This window comes from Meles meles, chromosome 13 (genome assembly GCF_922984935.1).
Source record: "Meles meles chromosome 13, mMelMel3.1 paternal haplotype, whole genome shotgun sequence".
Taxonomy (NCBI): domain Eukaryota; kingdom Metazoa; phylum Chordata; class Mammalia; order Carnivora; family Mustelidae; genus Meles; species Meles meles.
In genome coordinates, this window is record NC_060078.1 from 77,914,166 (window position 1) to 77,929,519 (window position 15,354).

General features: G+C 45.3%; 1 long non-coding RNA gene across 1 annotated transcript; it reads left to right on the forward strand.

The window, feature by feature from the left end:
• The first annotated feature begins 12,284 nt into the window (after positions 1-12,284).
• Positions 12,285-14,263, forward strand: LOC123955443. The gene is made up of 3 exons (XR_006821279.1): positions 12,285-12,351; positions 12,927-13,025; positions 13,582-14,263. It is a non-coding gene; the product is annotated as an uncharacterized LOC123955443 (long non-coding RNA).
• The last annotated feature ends 1,091 nt before the right edge of the window (positions 14,264-15,354 follow it).

The window sequence follows — 15,354 nt, forward strand, 5'->3', positions numbered from 1 at the left end:
TGGCAAGAGGGCCACGTCTCCAGATCACGGCTTCTAGCCGGATAGCCTTCGGCTGGTCCTTGGGCTGGCCCTCGGTCCACACCACTCTTGGCCATACTGGGAGGCGGTGAGAATCGGGCAAACGCAGCTTTGCTTGGGGCCCTCTCTTGTTTGGCTTCTTCTAGAACCCTGTGACTAATATTTTTTAGCATATTTTTTTAATTGAGATCTAATTCGCATACCATAAAATCCGCCCTTTAAAAGGATATGATTTGGTGGTTTCTAGTTGTATTTGCAAAGTTGTGCAACCATCCCTGCTATCGAATTCCAGAACATTTCATCACCCCCCAAAGAAATTCCGCCTGTACCTAATTGCGAACTCATCCTTTTGAATTCTGTGTTCTAAAGAGGGTCCCACATTGCTTAAGCCTCAGGCCCCATAGAAATGAAACCACGCCCAGATCAGAGACTTCCTGCAAAGCAAACTCACAATCTCTACTCCAAAACCAGACCCACTGGGTGAGGCGGGGCAGACAGAGATCCCCTGGAATTCAGATACCACCCCGCCCCCCTACCACCCCTGCCCTGGGGTTTTCAGGTTAGCCACCCCTTTCCCAGAGGGTACTGGGAGGCTGCAGTCTCTTCTGAAGGACCCACCTGAGCCCAAACTCTTTTTTCTTCCCTGGGGGCTCTTCCCAGGCCTCAGAACCACAGGGCCCTATCTGTTCATCTATTTCTCCTTTTAAACTCAAAAGGCAAGAATTTGCTTCTTTTGTTCTCTGAATTGTATCTCCCTTCCCTGAGGCTGGGAAGAGAGAGCCGTACCTGCCTTACCAAAGGTCACAACATAACAGACAGCCATGGTTACCCAAACCCGCCAGGGTTCATTCATCCAACTCCTGGCCTGATCAGAAACAACAGAGCTTAGACCGCACTCACTGCTCAGACACTGAAACAGAGGAGTGCCGAGGGGGAGGCCAAGTGACCCAGCATCAGGTGATGCCAAGGGACCTTCCTTGAGAGTGATGCCATCTCTCCCAAACGAGGAGGTGGCTTCATTATCAATCTTTAAAATTGTGAAGGGGGGGGGGGGGGGCGCCTGGGTGGCTCAGTGGGTTAAAGCCACTGCCTTCAGCTCAGGTCATGATCTCGGGGTCCTGGGATCGAGTCCCGCGTCGGGCTCTTTGCTCAGCGGGGAGCCTGCTTCCCTCTCTCTCTGCCTGCTTCTCTGTCTACTTGTGATCTCTCTCTGTCAAATAAATAAATAAAATCTTTAAAAAAAAAATTGTGAAGGGGGTGGTGCCTCGGTGGCTCAGCGGGCTAAGCCTCTACCTTGGGCTCAGGTCATGATCTCAGGGTCCTGGGATCAAGCCCCGCATCGGGCTCTCTGCTCAGCAGGAAGCCTGCTTCCTCCTCTCTTTCCCTGCCTCTCTGCCTACTTGTGATCTCTCTCTGTCTCTGTCAAGTAAATAAATAAATTCTTTTAAAAATAATAAAAATTTAAAAAAAAAACTGTGAGGGGAGGACAGTGACTGAAGCCCTGGGGCCCTGTCTCCCTGCCAACATAATCTGATAACAGTGGGGCCAGGGGCCATGTTTGTGGGGTTCAAGCCAATCAGGATCCCGGGTCCTGGCCCAGCAGAAAATCATCCATTTGGGGTTATGTATTCACTTTCTCACTCCCAACCTCAGCTTACTACCTACAAATCAGCACGTTTGGTGCTAATCTTTTGTGAAATCTCATCTCCGTTCAGGGCTACCCTTGATTTCTGTTTTTCATTTCATTCTGTCTAATTTTAAAGACTGAGAAATTGTTAAGGTACAAAAGAGCCCAGAACCACCCCCCGCCCAGGGTGGCCTAGGTTACGACCTGCTCCCCTGGGAGAAGACTGCAGAAATGATGGGCCATTCCAGGTGGAGGAGCCCACAGCCAGCCCCTCTATGTCAGAAAGGGCAGCCCTGTGGTCTGAGCCACCAGAAGGTGTTCAGATAAGGGGATGATGCCCACAGTGGCGATGATGATAACACGGGCTCTGCTGTGTGTGCTTCCTGCCTGGCACTGTGCTGAGCGGTTTCCATGGAGGGCTTTGTTTCCTTCTCAGCACGCTACTGCAGGGGTGGTACTGTTACTATACGTGTGTTGCAGATAAGGAAAAAACACAATAGAGAGATTAAAAGTTTGAGCCGAGCCACACGAGGTATTGAGCAGAGTCCTACAACTAGCCAGGTATTGAGAGAACAGCGTTTTTACACTGCCTGCCTGCCTCTAGAGTCTTGCTCCCTCAAGCAGGTAAAGCCAAGAATGAGCCACCCTCCGGTTCCAGGGCAGAGAGATGCTCCTTCCAGCCTAGACCAAACAATGAACTGGATTTGGGCCTTCCTTAGGCCACAGCTTAACTTTTATTGCTTTGTTTGTTGTGGGAAACTGAGGACTTCTGACCTCAAAAGCAACTACCTCATTATCTAGACAGGAAAAGGAATCCCTACCTCACACCATATAACTAAATAAATTCTATGCCAAAGAGTGAGTAAACAATATATTGAAATCATAAAAATACCTGAGAAAGGGGCTCCTGGGTGGCTCAGTGGGTTAAAGCCTCTGCCTTCAGCTCAGGTCGTGATCCCGGGGTCCTGGGATTGAGCCCTGCATCGGGCTCTCTGCTCAACAGGGAGCCTGCTTCCCGCTCTCTCTCGGCCTGCTTCTCTGCCTACTTGTGACCTCTGTCTGTCAAATAAATAAATAAATAAATAAACCTGAAAAAAAAAAACTAGAGAAAAACCCACAAAATAGTATTGCAATATTGGAATAGGTAAGGCTGTTACAAGTAGTCACTTAGCTCAAAAATCTAAAAGGAGTGAAGAGAAGAAAAACAACATCATTACTAAAGCTAAAAGGTAAATGACAAGCATATTACAGGCATAGGTCTCATTTGCTTTATAAATATCTCCTACAAAACGAAGAACAATCATCCAACAGGAAAAAAAAAAAAGGCAAAGGGCATGAAAAATTCATAGCAAGGAAATTACAAGAGGCTTTTAAGATATATTAAAAGGTGTACAACATTGTTCATAATAAGATCTTTCCAAATTAAAACTACCTGTCTAGCTGGCAACGATCTACAAAGATTAGCAAGGATGTGGGGAAACATATCCTCATCCAGTGCTAGAAGGCATCCACTCAGGCTCTAGGGAGAGCAATAAGGCAATCAACATTTGATCCTACAACTCCACTTTTAGGAATTTAGCCTACAAATATGCCCAGATATATAGGAAGTGATTAAATACAAGAATGCTTGTTGTATTACTGTTTTCAGTGGTAAAAGATTGGAAGTAACCCAAACATCTGAGTAGAAACTTGGTCAAAAACCTATGGCAGAGATTGCTATGCAGATATTTTAAAGGATGCAAAAGAATGAATTTGGATCTTTACCTCACACTATATGTAAAAGTTATCTCAAAACGGATCAAAGGCCTAAATGTAAGAGCTAAAACAATCCCTTAAAAGACAACACAGGAGTAAATTTTCATAGTCTTGGATTTGGCAATGAATTCTCAGATGTGACACTAAGACCCAACCAACAACAAGAAAACTAGATAAATTGGACTTAACCAAAATTAAAAATGTTTGTGCATCAAGGTATAGTATCCAGAAAGCGAAAAAGACAACCCACAGAATAGAAAAAATATATATATTTGCAAATTGTCTATCTGATAAGGGTCCCATAGGCAGAATATATATAAAAAGCTCTTACAACTCAATAACAGCAAAAACAACAACCCAATTAAAAACTTGCGCAAGAATCTGAGTAGCCATTTCTCCGAACAGAAACACAGATGGCCAATAAGCACACAGAGAGATATTCAGCATCATCAGTCATTAGGGACATGCAAATAAAAGCCACAAGAATCTACTTCACACCCCACCAGGAGGGCTATAATAAAAATAGGAAATAACTGTTAAGCAAGGATGTGGAAAATTTGGAGCCCTCCTACATTGCTAGTGAAACGATACAAATGCCGGGGAGCACCTGGGTGACTCATTCAGCAAAGTATCTGCCTTCAACTAGGGTCGTGATCTCAGGGTCCTGGGATGGAACCCTGCATCGAGCTCCCTGCTCAGCAGGGAGTCTGCTTCCCCCTCTGCCCCTCCTCCCACCCCACTGTTACTCTCTCAATCAAATAAATAAGTAAAACCTTTTTAAAATTGGATATAACTGCTTTGGAAAACAGTTTGATGGTTCCTCAAAAAGTAAAAAAGAACCACCTTACTATCCAGCAATTTCGCTCCTAGGTGCATACCCAAGAGAGTCAGAAACAGGTGTTCAAATAAACTTTTATGCACGCATGCTCATAGCAGCATTATTCATAATAGCGAAAAAAGCGTTAACAAGCCAAATGTCAACTGATGGATGAATGGGGAAATGAAATGTGGTCTATCTGTACAACGGCGTGTAATTCGGCATTAAAAGGGAATGATGTGGGGCGCCTGGGTGGCTCCGTGGGTTAAAGCCTCTGCCTTTGGCTCAGGTCATGATCCCAGGGTCCTGGGATCGAGTCCCGCGTCGGGCTCTCTGCTCCGCAGGGAGCCTGCTTCCTCCTCTCTCACTGCCTTCTTCTCTGCCTAGTTGTGGTTTCTCTCTGTCAAATAAATAAAATATATAAAAAAAAAAAAAGGGAATGATGTTCAGATACCTGCTACAACACGGGTGAAGCTTGAAAACATCACACAAGTGAAGAAGCCAGACACAAAGGGCCACATACTGTATGCTTTCACATGTATGAAATTTCCAGAATAGGTAAATTCGTGGAGGAGGAAGGAAAATCAAGGGTTTTGGGGGGGGGGGGCTGGGCAGAGCGGAGCTGGCTAGTGACTGCTTAATGGTTATGGAGCTTCATTCAGAGGTGATAAAAATGTTCTAGAATTAGATGATGGTGTTGGTTGCAGAGCTCTGCGAATGTACTAGAAGCCACTGCGTTGTGTGTTGTTAAATGGTTAAAGCGGGACATTTTAGGTTATATAAATTTCACCTCAACTGAAAAAAGGATGAGGAAGTCTGTTATGTACCAATGGAAATAATCCCCAAGATGTACTTTTAAGGGAAAAAAAAAATACACCACTGCAGAACAGAAGGTATACATGGTGTCACTTGCTTTCTTTCAAATACATTAGTTGAGGCGCGCCTGGGCGGCTCAGTCGGTGAAGTGTCCAACTCTTGATCTCAGCTCAGGTCTTGGTCTCAGCGTTGTGACTTTGAGCCCTGCACTGGGCTCTATGCTGAGTGCAGAGCCAAATAAATAAATAAATGCATTAATTGACCAGGTTTTGTTTGTTTGTTTGTTTAAGTAGGCTATACACCCAGTGTGGGGCTTAAACTCACACCCCCTAGATCGGGAGTCACACGCTCTACTGGTTGAGCCTGCCAAGTGCCCCCAGTGAACAAGCTTTACTTTAACTGACCTTCCTGGCAGTAGCAGCAGAGAAACAGACCCACACGTGGGCCATCTCCAGGCTTCAGAGAGAAACACACTCCCCTCCAAGGGCCATGTAGCTGTAGGTGTAGGCCTCCCCAAGGCTGGTCGACTTCGTTTCCCCAGGTGCGTAGTCAGGCTGCTGCTGGTCACCCACACCTATGCTGGGTCGAAGCAGGCAGCGCTGGCGGGGGCACCCGCCCTCTGATACTGCCCCAGAGAATCCAGCATAACCAGCTGAGCAAAGAGACCTAGCAAGCTGACCAACGTGGAGCTTTGCTGTGTACATTTGCTTCCTCCACAAGCAAATCTGATGGCCGATGGCCAGTCTGAGTGAGGACAGTCGCATCGGCTCAGGAAACGTATGCATACAGCTCTGTTAATAGATGGCATGTCTGTACACGCCCCTCCCCAAACTCTTATGTGGAAGCCCTTACCTACAAGGGGGTGGTTTTAGAATGTGGGGCCTTTGGGAGGTGATTGGGTTTAGGTGTGGTCACAAGGATGGGTCCCCATGACGAGATTACTGGCCTTATAAAGAGAAAGGAGCTAGATTTGCTCTCTCTATCCCATGAGGACACGGCCAGAAGACGCCGCAGGAAAGAGGCCCACAGTAAATACAGAACCTGCCACCACCCCATTCTTGGATGTTAGGTTCCGGATCAGTGAGAAATAAATGTCTGTTTTTTAAGCCACCCAATCTATGGTCTATTGCCTATCAGCCTGCATGGACCAACACAATCTCTAAGAGTGGCCCAGGTGCAAAGTTGCACCTGCCCATCACAGGTGTGGAGTCAGCATGAACTGGGAGCCCCAGCTCTATCCTCCGTTCCTGCATGTCCCTCTGGTGTGAGTGTCCTACCATGCGAAGCGCCATTTTCGTATCAAGAGAGAAGCATCTTTCATATAGCATGGCCCAAAGCGCAAGACAACAACTTCACCTGGGGCTCAACTGTAAGATAAAAAATTCAACCAGTTCCAACACTGGGGGAAAACTGGCCAAAGAGAACTTTTTGAGAGACAGGCAGCATAGTATTATACCTTACGGGCACCTTGGGGGTATTTTCAAGGACAATTTTTTTTTTTTAAGATTTTATTTATTTATTTGACAGAGATAACAAGTAGGCAGAGGCAGGCAGAGAGAGGGGGAAGCAGACTCCCCGCTGAGCAGAGAGCCTGATGCGGGGCTAGATCCCAGGACCCTGAGATCATGACCTGAGCCGAGGGCAGAGGCTTAACCCACTGAGCCACCCAGGCACCCCTCAAGGACAATTTTGATGCTATGTGATCCTAGCTTCATGCAATGGCTTTCAAATCGGACCCCTGAGTTAGATGTGATTCCCCTGTCATAAGAACAAAGTACAACCAACCTCTCTGCATATGGAAGATGAGAAATGGGGACATTTGCTTCCCAAAGTTTCCCCAAACACCTGTCACCACCCCCTCCTACAAGTTACATACTGATCACATTTGTCATGTAGGTAACTTGCATGTGTTCAAAACTTACGATGTTCCTGGTAATCCATATATAGACAAATCTCATCCAGATGACACTACCTATTGGAGAGAAGAAATATCATCCTCGTTTTATTAATGGGGAAAGAGACTCAGAGAGGCTAAGCCATGAACTGAAAGTAAATGGAGGGGTCAGTGGCGGCCCCTGCTCTGAGAGTTCCAAAGCCCCCCTTCTAGCTACTTCACCACTTTGCCTTCTTATGCTGCTCCGATCACACTGATTATCTCACTTGCCTGCTTTTTCCCCCAGTGCTAATTTACTTCTTCAATTTACATGCAATTTAGCTCTTTCTACTCAGCAACTTCCCTGTCTGCAAATGCTCACTGGGGAGATCTTAAGACCCCACTTACCCAGAAGCTCGTTACCACACGTCCCCAAGCCAACCTGCTGGGTCTCTGAAACGATGCTACTGCGGCATGGATCCCTTTCTCCAGAAGCTTCTAAGCCATCCCACTAACATTTCTAGTCTCTTTCTAACTCCCATGGTATTCCAAATACTGTTCACTCCCAAGGCCACCTGTGGCTCTTATTATTTTCTGTCATTGATTTCGTGCCGGAGTTTCTAACTACCCAATACAGATCCCATGCTTTCATTTCTTTCTCTGTCCTTGGAATCTGAAACATCTCCCAATTTACTACCATCTGCTACCTTAATTAATAGGCTGTTTACCTCCCCTGTAAGAACTTGTAGCGATTCTCTTGGACTCCATCCCTAACTTTGTGCACATTGCAAGCTCTCATTAGTCTTGGTTTATAATCCAGCTTCCAATCTATTTGACAGCCCTCATCTCCAAGCCAATTTGAATTACATTTTTCCCATAAGATTTCATAAGACACAAATATGCTTTTTCGAACCTGGAACAAATTTACATCTACTACATTCCCTCTGTCCACTCCTCTTATAATTTGAAGAATACAAAAACAAAACAAAACAAAAAACATCCATCTGGTTTGTTTGATACGAGTTCACTGGTTGTTTCTTTTCTTTGAAGTCTCAGGTGTGCATGACCGTCTCTAAGGAGTTCCCTCGGCTGCACAGCGTGGTGTGGCATCTTCCTCCAGCCCCTCATCACCCAGCACCTCATCAGAGGATCTGAATTGCACAAAACGCAATTGTACCCAAATGTGTAACCAAAGAGATACGTGGATCAAGGGGACGATTTTATAATGAGCTGCCGGCGGCACTTACAGCCGGGGGTCACGGGTGAGTTCTTTAGAAACAACTTACCATTTGAATTTTGCTGTTGTCACATGAGATGGTCACTGTTGCATAATATGCAGTCATCAGTCTGGTGTGAAGAGGTGGAAGGGAGATGAGCATTTCCTCAGCCCCTCCTCTGTATCAAGTCCTGAGTGAAGGGTTGGCTTCATACACCTGACTTCAGGGATGTTTGAAATGTGGCTTCATCAGCATCGGCTGAAGACTTTGGTAGAGCCGCAGCCCTCCAGACCTCACTCCCAGATTTCCCAAGTCAGTGGCTCCGGACCCACGCTCAGAAATCTGCTTTTCAAAAGTGTTACAGGCGCTTTCTTGATTACGAAGTGAATTTGGGAAGCACCAAATTCTCAAAGCACCCCAGAAATGTCCATTTGAGCCTTTTTCATCAGTCATTTGTTGGATGAGGAAACTAAAACCCAGAGAGTTTAAATAATTTGCTCAACATCAGAGACGAGGAACATTAAAGCCCAACATTAAAGACGAGTCTGTAGGATTCTGGAGCCCATCCTCTCTCCATGATTCCACACAGCCTCCATTTGGATGGGAAACTTAATTTTGGGTTGTTGTAATTAGAGATATAACAGTCTCATTTTTATGAAAGTGAATGTTTATTCAGCACTGCCCAAAGATATCGGATGTACCCTAATGTTCATAGCAGTGTTATTCATGACAGCCAAAACCCAAAACAAACCAAGTGCCCCAAGATGAATGGAATACATATATACGTAATATATATAATGCATATATGTATGTATATATGTAATATATATTATATATAATATAATAATTATATAATATTGTATACATATATACCTATATAGGAAATATTATATATTATATATAATTCCTTCATACAAAGAAATTTATATTATCTTATATGTATATATACAGATTGTATATATACATATACATTATGCATATATTATATATACATATTGTATATATTATGCATATTATATATATGTAATCCCTCCATATATACATATTGTATATATTGTGCATATATATTATATATTATATATAATTCCTCCATACAAAGGAATGAAACTCTCAGACACACTACAACATGGATGAACCTTGAAGACGTTATGCTAAGGGAAGTAAGTCAGACACAAAAGTTCAACTATCATATGATTCCACTCCTAAGAGGTATCTAGAATGGGCAACTGCATAGACAGAGAGGTTACCAGGGCGGGGGGGGGGGGACGGGGCAGGGGGATGGAGAGTTACTACTTAATGGGCACAAAGTTTCTGTTTAGGATCATGAGTGGTGGTGATGGTTACACAACACTGTGAATGTACTTGGTGCCACTGAATTTTACACTTAAAAGTGGTAAATTTGATGCGATGTGTATCTTATCACAATAAAAAACCATATAAAGATATTCAGGAGCAATGAGAGGTGAAACCATGTATTTATGCCCCCTGGGAACTGAGACCAGGAGCAGGACTCTGGGGGCGCCTGGCTGGCTCCGTGGGTTAAAGCCTCTGCCTTCGGCTCAGGTCATGATCCCAGGGTTCTGGGATCGAGCCCCGCATCGGGCTCTCTGCTCAGCGGGGAGCCTGCTTCCTCCTCTCTCTCTGCCTGCCTCTCTGCCTACTTGTGATCTGTCTGTCAAATAAATAAATTTTTTTAAAAATCTTTAAAAAAAAAAGAGCAGGATTCTGAAGTAAGCCTCTAGACTGTCTTCTACTTGCCCCTTTAGGGGCAATCTGGCTGACTGAGGGTTCCAGTTGGTCATGGCATCCCTGTATGTTACTCTTAGCTCATTTGCTAAGACAGAGAAAGGCAGGGAGCATTTTGGCCCTTAGGGATGGAGTGAGCCTGTTCCTGAGCCCCAGCAGCTGCCCGGCCCCAAGTTCTGGGGGTTACCCCTTACTCCTTCGACAGTGTCTCCTTTTGGAGCAGGTATATGGCACCTGCAACACAAGGAATCCTGACTACCATGGTACCCATTTGCTCAAATGAGTGTTAAAACGTCTTTTTGTAAAACAACTGTTAGCTTTATTGAGATATAATTGACAAATGAAAATTACATATATTTAAGATGTACAACTTGATGCTTGATAGACATATACATTGTGAAATGATCACCGCAATCAAGCTAATGAAAATATTCATCACTGCACGTAGTTACGTGTGTGTTTGTGTATGTGTGTGTGTGTGGTAAGAATACGTAGCACTCACCCTCTCAGCAAATACAGATATACAAAAAAAGTATTTAGTCACCATGTCCTCCAGTCTATCCCTGGAACTTCCTCATCTCACATAACAAAAAGTTTATACCCTTTGACCAACGTCTCCCGATTTTCCCCATTACACAACCCTGGACAACCACCTTTCTCCTCTGGGCTTCTGTAAGTTTGGCTACTTTAGATTCTACATACGAGTGAAGTCATGAAACGCTCATTGTTCTGTGTCTAGTTGATGTCACTTCGCATAACGTCTTCCAGATTCATCCACGTTGTCACAAATGGCAAGATTTCCTTCTTTTATAAGGCTAAATAATATTTGACTGTGTATCACATTTTCTTCATCCACTTGTCAACAGACATTTGGAAAATAAAAAAAGTATATATTAAACCCTCTGATCGGGAGAAAAGTCATTCCACACCAATTTAAACCAAGTGAAAAGTTTTGTTTTGTGAATGAAATGTCTCCACTGAGATACAGAAAGGCCATAGCACAGAGGACGCTAAGACCCTTTACAGCTCAAGACGAGAACAGGAGATAGAGAAGGGGCAATTAGGGGATAATTCAAAATAATTAAATGACAGTTTAAGTTCAGTTTGAGGAGTTATTTAAGGGCACACTCTTCTCTTCCATGTTTTTCTCAATGATGTCTACTTTCAGGGAAAATGTGATTGCATCCTCCAGATCAAAGCTACTGAAAAAGAATGTCTATAACAAAGATTTTAGGCACATGACAGTTTCGGTTTGCATGCTTCCACAATCCGCTCTTTCTGAGAAAGCAAACAAGAATCTCCTGTGCCGACCCAGCACTTAGTTCTAGTAGAGGCAGTTGAAGGTGGAGAAGAAATGCAATGGGTATTGGTCCCCATTTATCCTATGGCTGAGAGTCCATTGGCCGTAGCAAACAGTGCAGTGAGGGACATCCATCCCGGCTGGTAGGAAGAATGAGCAGCCAATTTAACATCACAGCGAAGCAAAACACCATTAATCTATGCGTGGAATGAATCAACATTGGATCTACCAAGAGCCAGGGAAAAGGCGGGGAGGCTCAAAGCAGGACACGCTAAAGCAGCAGGTATGGTAGGCTTTAGTAAACGGCAGGTTTTGTTAGAAATACTTTTGTCCTCTTTTAATAGTTAACCTGACCCCAGCTCAGGCATCCAAGATACTGAGTCGTCTATTGTGCACCTGGACAAAACTTTCAAAACCTTAATTACTTATAATCTTGGTTTCAGCAATAACCTCAGCAATGCTGGTATGACCTTCCTCTTTTACTGCCCCCAGATGCTCTGCACCGACATACATAGCTTATCTCCAGCAGGAGACTCTGGTTTTTATGATTTTAAAACATAGCTTGAAAATGTCTCCATCTTATCTCAGAGCAGAAGAGGTGTCCCTTGCCGACCCAAATATTCTGAGTGAGATTTTCCCTCTCACTCAGCTCCCCTGGCTACTTCTTGCAGCCCAGCCAGACTCCTGCTGAGATAAAAATGCAACTCGTTTAGGTCAATGATTAAATTGAAAGTTATAATATTACTAATTAAGTTGGAGCAAAGAAAGAGAACAAAAAAAAAAAAAAAAAACTCCACAAACAAACAAGCAAATTCTTTGAGAGGGTCACTGCGATACCTGTCCTCACAAAGAGCACCCCCCACCCAGGGAAAGCAGAAAATTTCCTGAAAGCCTTTGAGAAAGCCTCCCCCATGCCTTGTCACTAGGGTCTCCGCTTTCAAACTCAGAACAACCTCTTATTGTCCCCTAAGCACATTTCCCCCCACTCAGAGCCTGTGTGCTCATTGGACCGTGGAAAGAACCTTCCAGAGCCCAGTGCATTTCCTGAGACTACCAGCCTGGAAGGAGCTGGGGAAGGAGATGGGTGCTGGGGTGGGGGGGTGGGCGGGGAGAAACCGAGATCACACTCAGAAGGATTCGGCAACTCAGGTGTGGGGAAGTCAGGTGCGGCCTCTGGAGAAGGTAAGGCGTGGTGTGGGGGCTGGGCGGGGCCTGGGCTCCAAGACCCCTCACTGCAGGTGGCAAGCCTGCCCTCGCTGCACTTCCTCAAAACCCGGGCCTGGGCACCTCTCTGGCCTCCCCTTAGTCCCTGTTCTGGATCCTCAGTTGTCCAGGGACCGAGGACAACAAAATGCCAATCTCCCGAACACGGCTTGTCTAATAGAAGACTGGGGAGGTGTGGAAGAGGGGGGAAATGGGGGGAGGGGGCCGGGGGGCACAGCAAGCCCAGGCCTGTCTGCCTGAGTTGGTGATAAACTAGCAGTTCTCACACTTCCACCAGCCACATCCTCCAACCCATCCCGCCATCACCCAACACCTTCCTGCTGATTCCCGCCCCAAGTGGCCTGGAGAGAAGAGCTGGAACTCCCCGTCCAGACCCGCCTCCAGGAGGCCCCCCAGCCCCAGACACAGGGTGCCCGCTTCAGTGTGCTTCAGAGAGCCCATTACGCCCCGTGATGATGAGCTGATATTCTCAAGTAATTAAACAACGCCAGGAGTCTTTTTCACAATCCTCTAATTACCAGTCTTGCCACCAGAATTACACCCTCCAAAGCCAAGCTGATGACGCTACCGCAGACTTGTGGGAGCTGCAGACGATGGGAGAAAGATCCCAAGAGAACAACAGCTCGTCTGGGGTCAGGATGCGTGAGTGGGTGCGGCTTCCCAGCACGGAGCCAGAGTCGGGCTGGCAGCCCGGGGGCGTCTGGGGAACCCCACCCCAGCCCCCAAACCACAGAGCCTCTGGCGGCAATCCAGAGCGGCAGCAATGTTCTGGTTTCTGTTCTGTTTTTTTAAGAGACATTTTAACTTGATGGAAAAATGATCACAAAGTCCAGAGCTCCACATACCCACTGACCGTCCCTCTTTATTTGCCCCTATTATCAATATCTTGCATTAATGTAGTTCATTTGTTATAACTGACGCATTGATGTCGAAACGTGATGAACTAAGTCATAGTTCATTCACTTTAGGGCTCCCTCTGGGTGTTGGAAACGGCAAATGTGCCACAACCTAGGTCCTCCGTAAGAGAATCATGCAGAACACTTTCAGTGCCCTAAAAATCCCCTGTGTTCCACTCATTCATCCCTCCTCCCCCGCAAGCCAACAGGGATATTTCTGGATCCCAAATGTACTAGAGAAATGTGTATCATTTTCTTTCTTTTTCCTTGAAAATAAATGTTGGTGATTCAGGTCATAGGATTGTCATGAAGCCCAGCAGGCAAATTCTCGTGAATACAGGTCAAGGATTCCCAGAGCCTCCCGGGTCCCCTCTACAGTGTGGAGAATGTAGGCTGCTCGCCGGACCAGCGCTGCCTCTCTCCAGGAGCTCAGGGGCAGAGCCCAGCTCAGTGGCTGCCCATGCGCTACCTCTCACGTCACCCAACACCAGACAGGAACGCGAGAAATCCAGACTGTGTTGAAGACATGTAGTACCCAGACAAGTGAGCATGCCAGCAAGACAGAGCTTCCCAGCTGAGAGCAGTGGTTCTCAAAATACCGCCCAGGCACCCCTGGGGGTCCCGGAGACCTTTCCCGGAGTTCATGGCTTCAAAACGATTCCCTAACAACACTCAGAGTTATTTGCCTTCTTCACGCTCATTGTCTCAGAAGTGTACGGTGTTTTCCAGAGGCTCTGTGAGTTGTGGTGTTGGGACAGATCGCAGTCAAATGCTCTACCACTGAGCTGTACCCTCAGTTAGGACAGATTGAAGGCATAAGCAGCTCCAAGAACCCAGCTGTGATAAAGTCCGTACGATGCTCACTAATGCCACTTTTCACTCCCTTTTTGTTTTGGAAAACATCGTTCAGATTCACTTTAAATTTACATGTGCTCTATGTGACGCATTCCTGATTGCTCTTTTATGTGACATAAATACCCTGGTGTCTTTCTCGGTTTTAATTTCTAATGTGATAGATATTGATAGCTATAACCCACGCTAACAAGACCTTTTTGGGAATCCTCAATAATTTTTTTTTTTTAACTTTGGAATTCTTTACTTTTTTTTTTAATTTATTTATTTTTATTTGCTTATTTACAGCATAACAGTGTTCATTGTTTTGGCATCACACCCAGTGCTCCATGCAGTACGTGCCCTCCCTATTACCCACCACCTGGTTCCTCAACCTCCCACCCTACCCCACCCCCTCCCGCCGCCCCTTCATAACCCTCTGGTTGTTTTTCAGAGTCCATAGTCTCTCATGGTTCATCTCCCCTTCCAGTTTCCCTCAACTCCCTCTCCTCTCCATCTCCCCATGTCCTCCATGTTATTTGTTATGCTCCACAAATAAGTGAGACCATATGATACTTGACACTCTCTGCTTGACTTATTTCGCTCAGCATAATTTCTTCCAGTCCTGTCCATGTTGCTACAAAAGTTGGGTATTCGTCCTTTCTGATGGAGGCATAATACTCCATTGTGTATATGGACCACATCTTCCTTATCCATTCATCCGTTGAAGGGCATCTTGGTTCTTTCCACAGTTTGGTGACCGTAGCCATTGCTGCAATAAACATTGGGGTACAAATGGCCCTTCTTTTCACTACATCTGTATCTTTGGGGTAAATACCCAGCAGTGCAATTGCAGGGTCATAGGGAAGCTCTATTTTTAATTTCTTCAGGAATCTCCACACTGTTCTCCAAAGTGGCTGCACTAACTTGCATTCCCACCAACAGTGTAAGAGGGTTCCCCTTTCTCCACATCCTCTCCAGCACATGTTGTTTCCTGTCTTGCTAATTTTGGCCGTTCTAACTGGTGTTAGGTGGTATCTCAATGTTGTTTTAATTTGAATCTCCCTGATGGCTAGTGATGATGAACATTTTTTCATGTGTCTGATAGCCATTTGTATGTCTTCGTTGGAGAAGTGTCTATTCATATCTTCTGCCCATTTTTTGATATGATTATCTGTTTTGTGTGTGTTGAGTTTGAGAAGTTCTTTGTAGATCCTGGATATCAACCTTTTGT